The sequence below is a fragment of the Mesocricetus auratus genome, unplaced genomic scaffold, assembly GCF_017639785.1.
Source record: "Mesocricetus auratus isolate SY011 unplaced genomic scaffold, BCM_Maur_2.0 Super-Scaffold_100004, whole genome shotgun sequence".
NCBI classification, from domain to species: Eukaryota; Metazoa; Chordata; class Mammalia; order Rodentia; family Cricetidae; genus Mesocricetus; species Mesocricetus auratus.
In genome coordinates, this window is record NW_024429189.1 from 99,789,193 (window position 1) to 99,803,294 (window position 14,102).

Sequence of the window (14,102 nt, forward strand, 5' to 3'; positions counted from 1 at the left end):
GGGCAGGGAAGGGACGTGTGATCATCCCCTTCCCTGTTCTCCCTTCTTCTCTAGGAGAGCATATTCCATTCCATGGATTTATACTAACCCCATTGGTACCTCATATGACTCTCAGTGGAAACATACAAAATTGGGAAATGCCTGTTCTAGATAAAGTCTTTCATTTAAATCTGGGAGAAGACTGAACCAGGGAGGAAAGACCGAATAAAGCAGTATAGAGTGAGAGATAGGGGTGGTGTTATCATAATCCAAGCCCAGCCGACTATCCTCAGAATGGCCAATGGCTTACTGCCAGTGGTCAAAAACTGACTGCCAAGTCTGTGGTTAAACCTGGTGAAGTTTCATGTGCATTAAGTGAGGTGATTAGTGTAGTGAGAGGCTGGGGAAGATCGTCTGAAAAAGCTCCAAACAGCTTCGTATCCTTTCACATCAAGGGAATGGGGAAATGCTTCCTTAAAAGAATGAACTACATAACTGCCATGGCTTTAGAGATTTCTATTATGGAAAATATCCCGGGCAAATCAGAATGGGCCCCCAGATGTAGACACAAGATGATGGCTTGACTGTAAATGTAAAACCTAAGACTGACAAACTTTAAGCAGAATTTGTCTAAATTTTTTATTCCAAAAGCTGCCTCCCAAAACCATTAAATCCCCATGAAGTCAACAGAACCTAGAGGTGGACTGGGCCTAGTACTTGGGTCTGAGTCAGTCTCTGGTAGGAACAGAAGCTGTTCTGGGGATTGGAGCTCGAGGGTACCAGTGGATTCAATCTCCTTACTGGTTTCCAGCTCCCTGTCTGTGGGCTCCTGTATCCATTGTCTGGCAAGCTGTTTGTACTTTTGGATTAAGTTCATCTTTTGAACCTTATCTGAACACTGTTTGCTCGGGTTTCCAAATTGCTCTGGGTGACATCTGCTTGTCACCAGCAAAAGCCAAAGGACAGCAGGGTAGATTGCCTTGCACAGAGCAGACAGGTAATTGCAGCCTTAATTTTGTTTTGTTTTTGGAAAGATCCAGGTGTCCAGCCTCTTTATCTCACAAAAGAACCTTAATAAATGTGGGAGTGTTGGCAGACGAGCTGGCCCAGTGGGCAGCCTGCCCATCAGATGTGCTAGCCTCCTGCTATTGAAATAGTGCTTCCCGTGGAAGCATCACACATCAGGAATTCTCTGCTGCTCCAAGCACCCCAACAGCTTCCAAGCTGAGAGCACAATTAAAGACATGGAGACTTCTCAGCAGCCAAGACACACATTTCACTCTGGAAATTTGGTTCTCAACAGAGAGTACCCAAGCCATGTGAATGTAAATCAAGCCCCGGAAAAGCCTTCCTTCTTGTGCAACCAAACTATCCAGAGCTGGAAACTCTTGACTGGTTGGTAAAAGTATCACTGATTTGAAAATCTTACTGCTAGAAGCTATGCATGAAGAGAAATAAAGACTGCTTATCTAGAATCTGGCCTCATGGTCTTCCCCTTTCAAACCATCTTGCTGTGCTCTGGACATTTTCAAATCGGAGTCAGATGTGGGAAGAGCAGGAGAAGAGAAATAGGCCAAGGCTTGGGTCTGGGTTGAGTAGCAGCTCAAGAAGCTTCCAGAATAAGTTCTGGAAGCATCTGGAGGTACTATTGGCTCCAGGAAAATCAGTTAGAAACAGGGATATCTGGAAACAGTAGAAGTCCCCAGAAAGTCCTAGAGAGAGCCTATAAGAATGTAATGTTGGGTAGGGACTGGAGTTAAAGGGGAGAACCATTTAATTCTTGGTCACAAGAAGGGACTCAGAGGTTAAAGAAAGTTCCATTTATTGGAATCATGAAAATTAAAAGTTAAGGGATTGCCCAGAAGGGAGTAAACCAGTGACAAGATTTAATTTTAGCTAAGGACCCATAAGCCCCCTAGAAAAATCATTATTTTACTCCTTTAGGTCCTGGGAAAAATGATTTTAGGCACCATCTGAGCATAGCACGCAGCAAAAAAATGGCTTTCTCCTTGATAATTAACAAGGAACTGATCTAAAACACCCTTGAATGTAAGTACTTAAATGCATCTATATAGACTTGGCTAGAACAGGCTTGGTTATCAAATGCTGGCAAGGGTACCCATCTTCAAGACACTGGAAACAAACTACCTTGGACTCATTGTCTTGATTTGTGTCAAGATCATGGGTAAGCAGCCCAGAGGGGTGTCACTTCAGTGAACTTTACTGAAGTGGGACAAGTTGTCTGTTTCTCTAACTTTGGGACATCTGGTATATGCAAAGGTAGAAACAGATGTCTGTGGAACCACTCTAGAAGAAAGAGGCAGGCACTGGACAAGTCAGAGAACTATCTGGAAGTACATGCAACTAGTGAAGGTAAGTTTTCTAGAACATGGTCTTAATTAGGAACTGGTATTAGAGGCTTAGTATAAAAAAAGAAGGGGAATGGAAGGATGGAGAGAGTGCTAGCCTGGGAAGTAGGCGTTTCTGAGGATGCAATATGTAATGCTTTAGAAGATGTGGTCTGCTGTTGGCAGTTCAGAGAGACTGGGTAGGAATCTAGCACTTGGGGGAGACTGGGGCAAATCTGGTGAAACAAGAAGCAGGGAGAAGATTAGTGTGAACATTCCCCTGAAAGCAGAACTCAGAAGCCTTTAATGTGAACAGTTTCTACTCTGGGAATTCCTAAGAAATATCAGTGTTGATATCAGTCCCTGGCAAAGTATTTTATCAAACGTTTATCTGATCAGCCAGCTAGGAAACACAGAAGATGGAGAACAGTCAGAAAGATGTACTTAATCTAGTTTGAGAGCTGAAACTAAGTTTCAACTGGGCTCTGTTGGGTATTTTTGGCAAAGTACCCGCATTCTATGGCACTGTTATCCACTTGATTCTATTTGATTTGATCCTATACTGTGCAACTTCTTTCTACTCTCCCAATTTCTTGCCTTCCCATTCCAATTTGACTTGTGTTGTGGCTAGAACTGTGTCAGTACAGTAGTCCAGTGATAAAAAGGCAACCCTCTGGCTCACATGTGATTCCATATGTGCATGTTGTGAGGGACTAGCCTAGTGAACTGTCAATCAGTGAAGAGTTTCTTGTAAGTCTCCTGTGGAATCCCATGCTATCACCTAAAAATGCATCAAAAATTGTGAGTTCATATGCTTCTGTTCAGCCTGAGATTTCCAGTAATTTGCTATAGAAACAAGTTTATGTGCTTATCAATGATCCATGTGGTGGCTGGTTGGGTGGTCTAGGAGTAGCTTCCAAATGTAAGTGTTTGGGTAGACTGAAAAAGGCACTTTCAGTGAAAGCTGGGTACCACTGGAGTTCTATGGATGTGAAAGACCCAGGGGAGAGATTTTTCAATGCAAATGAGTTTGGGCCTATAACTCACTCAAAGGATGCATTTACAGGATGAATGGGGAGCTGTAGAGGGCTAGGATGCCATTTTATTATTATTGACTTTAAATTTCAAGGTTAACCAAAACTGACTAGTATAATGGTTTCCAACATATATTTTAGAGGATGTGTATCTAAAGATACCTACATGAAAACTCAAGTATGTGGCTATACCCAAATGCTTACAATAATTCTACCAAGACTTTGTTGTTCTAGAAAAAATTTTTGGTCATTTAATGGTTGAAAACACATGTATGGCTGCAATCTTGTGATATTTATTTAGGAGTCTATTCATGTTACGTACTTCATGTACATACAGTTGCTAATGTCCTTCATTGGAGTTTGATTACTTCTGAGTTCACTGTGTCATCAAAATTAGCCTTAACAGACTTCTTCTGGGAGTAAACTACACTCAATATTATAGAAGAATATGTAACAATGAGGCAGGTTAACAGAGGAACCATTGACAAGCACTAGGCTTGATTGAAGGGTAGCAGTTGTAGTCAAATGCAGAGAATCTGAGAGTAGGAAGGACATCTGGGCTAGATTTGTGACCATCATTAGAGTCTAAAAGAACCCCTATCCTCTAAGAAAGACCTAGAATCAGGTCGTGTGGAACTGTCTGGGGAGATGATATTTCAAGATAAGTTATCAGGACAGAGCTGAGGGTGGGATCCTGATGCCAGGGGCACAGATTAAAACGCTATTGAGCACCTAGAGAAGTAAAAGCCAAAGCAAGACACCAATAAAACCTGTGGCTGGAACTTTGAGGCAATATGGAAGGCTCAATGGCTGTGTTTGAAACATTTGCAAAGAAAAGGGCTTGGGAACTTGCCAGTTTATTCTTAAGTAGTGATTGCCTTCATAGTTGATTCATGTTAAAGATCAACAGGAAGACACAATTAGAATTAAAAGATTACATTTGAAAATATCTTCCATGAACATTTTTTATTCCATTCACGTCATCCCATGAACTCTCAGGATTAGCAAGGACAACTAGTCAAAAGAAGCAGCAAACATTAGTGATATTTGCATAGTATGGTATAATCTTGCTTATGGTTTCTTTCCATTGTTGTTTCTAAGAGGACTGTAGCGTTATGTCAATTGCTCTTAAGTTTATAATATATTTGGTTATTTTTATTTGTAGAAAAATGTTTTAAAATATTATATTTAAGAGTTGGGGAGATAGCTTGGTTGATAAACTGTGTAAGCATGAGGACATGAGTTTGGATAGCTGGCACCTACATATAAGCTGGACACAGTGGCATGTTCTGTAGCCTCAATTCTGTGGGGGAAGGCGTGCAGATAGACAGATTCCAGGGGCTCACTGGATAGCCATTTTAGACAAATCACCAGCTCCAGGTTCAATGGAAGACCCTCTCCCTCAAAAACAAGATAGGGAGCGATAAGGGAACACACCGTATCCACTTCTGGACTCCAAATGTAAGCTGCATGCTTTTGTGAATGTGCATAACACACACATACGTTTCCCTCACCAATTTTCCTCCCTTTTCCATACAAAGTATGTGATTTTTAATTTTTTTCCCCTCCCACACTCCATCCTTTCCTTTTTCTTCTTTTTCCTTAGATGCCATCTTTGGAACAGAGCTTCCCACAACATGTTTTGCTGATACCATCTGCCATATCTATACCATAATATCTGTGTACCCCATGAAGAGATTTCTTTCATTTTCATTTTTTCACTAGGTTTTAAATAAGCAAGATTTTATAGGATTGTATCTCTTTCCCTATGAAGCAGGTATGGTGGGTGCTATTTCATTGTTTTAGATCAAGAATCAGAGGGGATACAGGCAAGCAAAGGTTCATCAAAAGGCCCATAAATGGTTCCTGTGGGATTCAAGACTACAATGCAATCAAAAGATCCATGACTCAGGTTCCTGTGGTTATTGGAAGCCAAAACGTCTGAAGAGAAGCAAAACCCAAATCTTAAAAATCACAGGCTCAGGCCCTTACCCAGCAATTCTCTGCTGTTAGTGTATTTTGGGCAGCATTCTGGGTGACATGTTTTCCCCCCACCCGTCCCTGGTCATGTCTCACCATTTAATTTTATTTATTACAGCCAGGCAACACGTTGTCAAAGTCACTGTAGGAACACACATTGTCAAATTCACTCTAGGAACACAGCATTAGCTTGGCCACACAGATAAGAATGATCCCTGTAGATAGAGTTTTAAATCAGCTCTGTGGAACGCAGATGTTAGCTGTCACCTGTCAAGGAAGCAGGGGGATCTCAGCACTCTTAGTTATATTTGGAGGTGACACAAAGTGACATGTTAAATCCATAGCTTTTGGAGGGAATGCATTTGAGTATCAACAAAAGTGACAGGGCACCAGACAGAGACTGTGAGTGCATGCCATTAATCCTTTTACGGTAGTTGAACGAACCTGGTTACACAGTGTAGGACCTGAACTCTGCCTGGATATTTATTCCAAAATTTTGAGATGGAAGATCAGAGTCTAGTTAATATGTGCAATTGCTTAAGTAACATGTATGTACCACATATAGTTTTTGATGGATTATTTTTTTTTGCTTTTCTTATTCTTTTTTATTTTTCAGTTTAAATTTAGATAAGAAACAAGGTTGCTTCACAAATCAGTTCCAGGTCCCTCTCCCTTTCCCTCCTCTCCTCCCGTGCCCTCCCCCCAACCCCCCCATTATCCCCTCATTTCTCCAGGGAGGGTGAGGCCCTCCATGGGGGTGTCCATAGTCTGTCATTTCATATAGGGCAGGGCCTAGACCCTTCCCCAAGAGTTCAGGGTGAGAGTGCACCTCACATTGTTCTATGGGAGTCCAAAGTCCGTGTGTATACTTGGGATGGGTACTGATCTGCTGTCCAAGGCTCAATAGATTACCTAGACCTCCTCACTGACACCCAGATTCAGGGGGTATTGATCAGTCCCATGCTGGATTCCCAGGCTGATGCCTGGGATTCAAGAGTTAACCTTTGTCTGGTCAGCTGTTTCTGGGGGTTAAACCAGCCCATTCTTAATCCCTTTGATCATCAGTCCTCCCTCTCTGTTACTGGCTTTCTTGAGTTCAGCTCAGTGCTTAACCGAGGGAGTCTGCCTCTGCTTCTTCTTTGATGGATTATATTATTATTATTATTATTATTATTATTATTATTATTATTATTATTTTGTTTTTGTAAGGCAGGGTTTCTTTGTATAGCCCTGGCTCTCCTGGAACTCACTCTCCAGACAAAGCTGGTCTGAAGTTCAGAGAACCTCTTGCCTCTGTCTCCTAAGTGCTAGAACTAAAGCTGTGCACCACCACCTTCTGAGCTTGGTAACTTATTTAGGAGAGAGATGGTATCAAGTTTCCATCTATCATATGGACATTTTCCTTGGACTGGCATGGCGCACTGTTTCTTTGTGTGTCTTCTCAGTACAGTACTATATCTATCCTTTAGATGTTAAATACACCTGAAAATTAGTTTCTTTTATGGAAAACATGAGGTGATCATGAGGAAGTCTGGAAACCATCTTTCCAGGAGAAAGGATGTGTTATGGAGTTGGTGTGGTCTCATCCCAGGAGGAGACCAGACAGTAAACAAGAGACATGGCAATGCCCAGACCAGGGAAGTCCCTGGTGTGGCTATCTTGGTTTGAGTGATCCATTACAGACTTCAAAGCAAGAATTTGGGACTAAATCTTCAAGCGGGAAGTGATTCTAGAAAGAAGTTGTGGGAGTTGTGATGTAAGACAACACAGTATTTCATTGAGTGGGTTTTAACACTGAGCAGCAGGGACTATCTGCATCACTTAGCACAAGGTTGGGCAGTTTCACCCTCCAGGCTTGTCCATGACTACTGGGTCTGGCAGAGAGATGCAGATGCTGTCCTGTGTTTGGGAACGGTGGGGTCCTCATGTGCCATATAGGGTGAGCTGAGAACTTCTACTATAATTAGGAAATCCATAGAGCTTAGAATATGGTCCCTGAGTCCCCTGACATGCTGAACAGGCTGTGAAGTCACTTTCCTGACTAGCTTGGATGTGGTGGTATGCCTAGTTTATTCAATGCACTGATGATCCCCACTATTAATAGATGCCTGGGTACTGGACACTTTGTATATATTTATTTAAAACACCACTGAACTTTAATATTGGGTTGCATTTTAGGTGAGGGATATTTGAAACTATGTATAAGAGAAGAAGTGAGGCATGCCTAGTCCTCTATGGTTAAGAACCATGTTTATTGTGTGCATGTGAACTTCCTTAAGTAGAAATGACAAATGTCTTGATTAGAAAAAATTCTCCTCTATTCAATGTGACATGTGTAGTGTGGAATATTTTCTTGAAATGGATTTGAGGTCAACATAGTTAGTGGGTGGGAACTACACATTTTCCTTGGACCTCTAAGAAACCTTCTCCTTCTTACTAAATTGTCTCCGTTAAAATTAGTAACAGAAAGAGTGACCACACCAAAGCTTTCTTGTGGAAATATGAGGATCTTGGCAACAGTCCCAAGGAGTAGAGAGTACCCAATGTGGGCAACCATATAGAGGATGAACTTCCCCACATGATGATGGGAGGGCAGATAACCCACAGAGTACATGTCTGGCAAGGGCTGGTAATCATAATGCTGGAAGTAACTGTCCCATTGCTCAGAGTGAACACCTCAGAAAGCCACTGGTGTCAAATCCAAGCAGTGTGCAAAATATTGCAACTTATCAACTATCAGATATGCTTCCCCCCAAAAAGTAACTCAGAGAAAATATAGAGTCGCTGTTTTTTACTATTTCTCATCAAAGTCTTTCTGGTTTGGCAGTATGACAGCCTAATGATTTTTAACTATGTTTCTATAAAAGCAACACATGTTTTTCCTGCTGTTTGGATACATTTTCTGTGCCCTTGGGGGAGGTTGGACCTTGATGAAATGCATTTAATATAGTTCCAATAGTCTACATTGTCTGACTCTGTCAACATGTGTACACTGTCATTTTCATTTTAGACTTTTCTATTCTTCTGTTTCCTTACCACATATATATTAAGAACATACATAAAGTATACATGTTAAATATATACACACAATGTATCAGCAAGGATTCAGCCAGGAAAGCAAAAACCACTCATGTTATTTGACACAGGCATGTTTTAATTTATGGAACTTGTTGAACAGAAATTAGAAGATTAGCATGTGTTAGAGAAATAAAAGCTATTATACACAATCACTTTCTTGGGGTATGAGAGCAGAGGAAGGACCTGGGTCAGGAGAAACTTAGAAGAGACACACTGTGGAGCTGCATCTATGGGGACCTAATGAGACTAGTTTTAGAGCATGAGACAAAAATAAACTCTCGAAACCACAGAGCTGAAGGATGGGTTCCTGTGCCGGCTAGTTTAGTGTCAACTTGACACAGACTAGAGTCATCTAAAAGGAGGGAACCTCAAATGAGAAAATTCCTCCATGAGATCCAGTTGTAGGTCATTTTCTTAATTAGTGATTGATGGGGGAGGACCCAGCCCATTGTGGGTGCTGTCATCCCTGGAATGGTGGTCCTGGATTCTATAAGAAACCAGGGTGAGCAAGCCATAAGGAGAAAGCCAGTAAGCAACATCCCTCTATGGTCTCTACATCAGCTCCTGCCTCCAGGTTCCTGCCCTGCTTGAATTCCTTACCTGACTTCCTTTGAGGATGGGATATTAAGTGGAAGTGTAAGACAAATAAAACATTTCCTCCCCAACTTGCTTTTTGTCACAGCATTTCATCACAGCAATAGGAACCTTAAGTAGGACTGTTCCCAATCTACTACTAGGTTAAGGGGTAGGGTTATGGGATTGCCCAGTGGAACTGTATGCCGTCAGAGCAACAGCACTTCCTTCTCTTATCATCGTGAGTGTACCTTACTGACCATTCTTACGGACAGATAACTCATGGCAGCATAGAAATGATGTACAGAGTCCCAGCCCCAGAATCCAAGGCAGCCTTTGTGAGGTATCTTAGAGCTGAAGCACTGTCTCATAATGGCCATAATGGATTGAATCACGTGAAGTTTCTGATGCCTGTTTAAAAAAACATCTTTTAATCAACAAAAATAGTTTCTTGTTTTTTTTCTTTCTGGAGAATAAACTCAGTGTCTTGAGCGTGCTAAATGAGTGTTCTACCATTGAGACCCATCCCCAATCCTTCATCTCTTGAGATAGGCTTTTATTGTATAGCCTTCTCTAAAACTCAGGAGCTCCTGATCTCAAGGGTTGGGATATAAGCATATCCCACTACATCTGACTAACAAGTGTGTTTTGATCCAGTTTCCTACAGTTCCAACAAATCCACACCATATATATATATATATATATATATATATATATATATATGCACTCACAACCAAAGTTTTAAGCAGGAGGGAAATGTTTTTATACTTAAGCAGGCCAAAGGAAGCTGGCACCATTATCTGAGTGAGATAGAATCTATCTAATGTCAGTCTCTCAATGAAGGGCATTCATCCTGCAACCAAATTATAATTACATTGGCATGGCTTTACTTGGTGTCTTTTTAACTCTGCACAGTGTTTTCTCATCAAGGATACATCATTACTTCATCCTCTTTCCTTGCCTGTGACCTATTGAGTCTTCAAGGATCCACACAGGCACATTCCACTGAAGCTCCTTCGTGTCTAGATTAGAAGGGGGAACACAGGGCAGTGCCGATCAATGGTAGAAGTACTTGCTAAGCAAATTCCCAAGTACAATACATACATACATACATGCATGCATACACACATACATACTTACATATGTACACACAGAAAGAAATAGAGAACGGAAGGAAGGAAGGGAGAGAGAGAGAAGGGGACAACGGGAGAGAGGGAGGGAGAAAAGGAAGAAGGAAAGAGGGAGGAAGGATAAGGAAGGAATTTTCTAGTTTGCCTTATTTACTGTAGGGGAGGTGCACACCTGTTAATCCCAGTACTTGGAAGGGAAGAGCAGGAAGACGATGAATTCAGCTTCGTCTACACAGTGAGTTCTAGGCCAGAGTTACATAACAAGACCTTGCTTCAAAAATGAAAATGAAACAAAATGGGAAGAGGGAAGTAGGAGAGACTATGCCCACCATGGTTTCAACGAAGACTGCCTACCTGTTAGTAGTTTCAGATGCTTGCATGCTTTTCAGGCCTGGCAGTCTCAGTTTAAAAGGAGGAAGGCATGTTTGCTTTTTCTTTATGGGAGTGATTCAGAGGCCGTTGAGTAAGTCATCAGTAAGGCACACGGTGTGCTCATAAGAGGCCAAGTGCTCCTTGGGCGTCATTCAATGGCCATTGTGCTTTTCCTTAGTGCCACCGTGCTGATTTCCACTTGGTTTATGTATTTTCCATCATTCAGTTTCAACACAGTACAAAAGAAGAGAGAATGAGACCTGGGAGGATAGGACAGAAAGAATGAATCAGAGCATCTCTGATGTGTTTGCATAGCTTCAATGTGAATCTGATTTCAGCAGGGCCGTCCCTGAAAGAGTCTATCCATCCTCCTAAGCTACTGGTTCTCCTTTCCTGGACCCCTGGTGCCTGAAGTCGCCTCTCCTCTCTCTGACAAACCAATGCCACAATTTCAAAGTGATTCAAAGTCACCCAGCACTGCCTCCTCATGCCACCTCTTTCACAATAGTCAGGAGTAGAGGAAACTGACAAACAAACTATTTTTGCACCAGAAGTTGGCCCAACTTTCAGGCATAATAACAGCAAGCAGTGTTTGTGGGATAGTCTACTCATGAAAGATGACTGTAATTGCCTTCCAGATGCCAGGGATAAGTGTGCATGTTGAAATCAGCTGAACTCTTTTTAGGCTTTTCAACATCCAACCTCTAGAGGCCCAAGATGGTTGCCAGCTTGGCTGATAGTATGGCGATCATCTCCTCCACTAACCCAAATGTGTGCCGGGCACTTTGTTTACCCGACACTTGGTGTGTTTGTAATCTTGGATGGATCAAATGGCACTTATTAGCACACACAGGCCCTTTCCAGAGGGACTCATTATTGCTTTCACTGCTTAGAAAATCCTTTTGTGTTTAATCCTCTCTGTGCTTTTATTTTTTTTTTCCATCCCATCTGTCAGTGGGCTTTTGTGCCCTGCAGGTCAGAATATCAATGCTGCGCTCTCCCTTCCCCAGCACCGCTCCTGTCTCTGAAGTCCTTTCACTGGGGAAGGCTGTTGGAACAACTTTCACAGGGCAAGTGGGAGAGCCCGAGGGAGAGCTAAGTCAGTGGAGTCACTGCATTCTACTTCATAGGGCAGTTTCTAGCCTGGTGGGGAGCCTCCTGATTTGGACATAATGGCACATTCTTAACTTGAGAACACCCACTTGGTGCCTTTTTGTGAGTGTGTGCAGTTCAAGGATAACCTGTGGGAAGATGGGGTGTTCTAAATACAATGGTGGTACCCCTTCACATTTTCTTTCTCTGTTATAAACATGGGTGCCTGTGGGAAGCATATCATGCCATGGTGAAATGATTGGGGAAAAATAGGTTCCCAGTTTTTCCAGATAATTCCAAAATGTTTTTACTTCTTGCATATACTCAGTGGGAGAGTTTCTAAGGCATGGATAGGGTGAGGTAGGGTTGGCATCCACTTTGTCGGAAGACAGGACGATCTGACAAAAAGGCAAGGCAAGGTTCACAGGTCTGCTATCTTTCAAGCTTCCATCTTGTTTTGTAATTGGTGAAAGTCAGCAAGAAGTAGGACTGAGATAGCAGTTTGGCACAGGTGGAAAGTGATGACAGCTAGAGTGTCTCACCATCTAGTCTGTGGCCTCTGCATCCGAGTTACAAGGAAGGCATCACAGAAAGTCATTTCCAGTGCTCATGCCAGGCCTACTGATTCACCATTCTAGGTCTTAGTGTCTAGTAGGCATTCTCAGCTATTCTGACACACACCAAGATGTGAACAATTACTGTACAGAGGACCAAACACCAAAGCCAGATGGCATCAGTGAGTCTAGAGCATCCCCTCTGCCTTAATTAGAACAACGTAGTGCTCACACTGGATAAGCCTATCCTTCCTTCTACAAGAAAAGTTTGTCAGAGAGTCCTCTCCCAGTTTGAGTAGACCAGTTGGCCATATTCTCATCTCATGTGTTATATGCCTTTTTATCCATGAAATTTTTCTCACTATTTTAAACACAACAGCTACAAAAGAAAATAAAAATAACAGTGTTCTCCTATTATCTGGAGGCTGGGGTGGGGGGCAGGTGTTAAAGTAAACAGAGATTCAAGTAACAATCCTTTTCTGAGTCTGAACTGTGATCACTTTCCTCGGACCTTACAGAAAAATGAGTGACGGTACTCTGATGCCTGAAATCACCTTTGAAAAATCAGTTCACATGTAGCTCTGTGACTTGTCTTGCACCTGAAGTAATAGTTCATTTCCTTCTGCATTTTGATGAAAATATAGCATGAGAAGCATGCTGGTAAAGACCAAAGAAACTTGGGATAATCTCGTCAAGCATCTAAGGCTATTTGGTCTCCAGAGGCAAAAATCAGTGCCACAGACAGGTGCTTTTGTCATCTGCACATTGCTCGGCCACCAGGTCTGTCTTTGCACCTGCTGGCTGGACAGGACAGAAAGTAACACAGCCTCCAGAGCCTGGTTATTTCCACACATCCCACGTAGTCCTCCCCGCAGAGCAAGCGATTTGTGCTCAGCTTCTCCCTGTTGATTCTCTGAACCAGGCAGGCTTATCCCCTAACCCTCCAGGGCTGTTTGTCCTATTAGCCTTTGCCTTTTCACAAATGATCTTTTGTTCACCTTGTGCCTGGATGTAGCTCCATCTTTTCTTCTCTTTCATTATATAAAAGAAAAAGAAGCAAAACCAAAATTAAAAAAAAATGTAAAGAGTTAACAATAAGAACAAATATCCCAGAATGAGGGGAAGGAAGAGAGAAGGATGACCTCTGGCTGGTCAGTCCGGATGACATGATTCATAGGCTGGAAGGACTCCGTTGGCAAGGGCCACGGGGAAGGGTCACCTTGTAAGGAAATAATGTGGTCGTGTGACAAAGCGCTAAGGATGAGAGAAGCCGCGAAGTTTCTGCTGCTGAACAATGCCGAAGTTCACTGCTGTCCTCAGGTGCAAGGGAGAGAATAGGCCCTCATTGTTGTAGCCGCTCAGCACCTGCCTTTGTTTCTCCTTCCCTTGCGGTGGCATTAACACTATCTTGTCGATCTGTAGACAGGCTGGCATAGGACATAGCCACTGACGGACAGTTAGCCCGTCAGTGCATCAAAATGGCTTGGCCTTGTTGATATGTGTCTCTGAGCACTCCTTGATGAGACATCTAAGTAACTGAAACCTTTACCAGACACCAGGCTTCATGAGGAAGCTTAACCCTTTTTTGGCTAGCTACGGTGCTTTGGGCTGTCGCCTGCTGCAGCTTAAAGACTTAACAAATTAGACTTGGCAATTATGGGCATAAATACTCTAAGTATTCATGTCTAATTCCCAATTCCATGTGATATGTTCACTTGCCTTAAAAAAAGCTAAGTCACAGCATGCAGTGTGCATCAATTTACAGTCTCCAATTTGCACAGCTCTCATAACACATGCTCCGTTGTAGCTACCATCCAATGGAGATGGGAGACATTACTAAAACCCACAAGAGCTCTACTCTTTCTCTTCCCAGTTAGTATTGACCCAACCAAGACATACTGTTCTAACTTCCATTTCCATAATACATTTCGTCCTAAATTTTCTATGAATAGTGCAATATGA

General features: G+C 42.4%; 1 long non-coding RNA gene across 1 annotated transcript; it reads right to left on the reverse strand.

Annotated features, from left to right (window-relative positions):
• Nucleotides 1-9,856: 9,856 nt before the first annotated feature.
• On the reverse strand, nt 9,857-10,487 carry LOC121140249. The gene is made up of 2 exons (XR_005877039.1): nt 10,295-10,487; nt 9,857-10,014 (listed from the first exon to the last, which is right to left on the reverse strand). It is a non-coding gene; the product is annotated as an uncharacterized LOC121140249 (long non-coding RNA).
• Between the last annotated feature and the right edge of the window lie 3,615 nt (nt 10,488-14,102).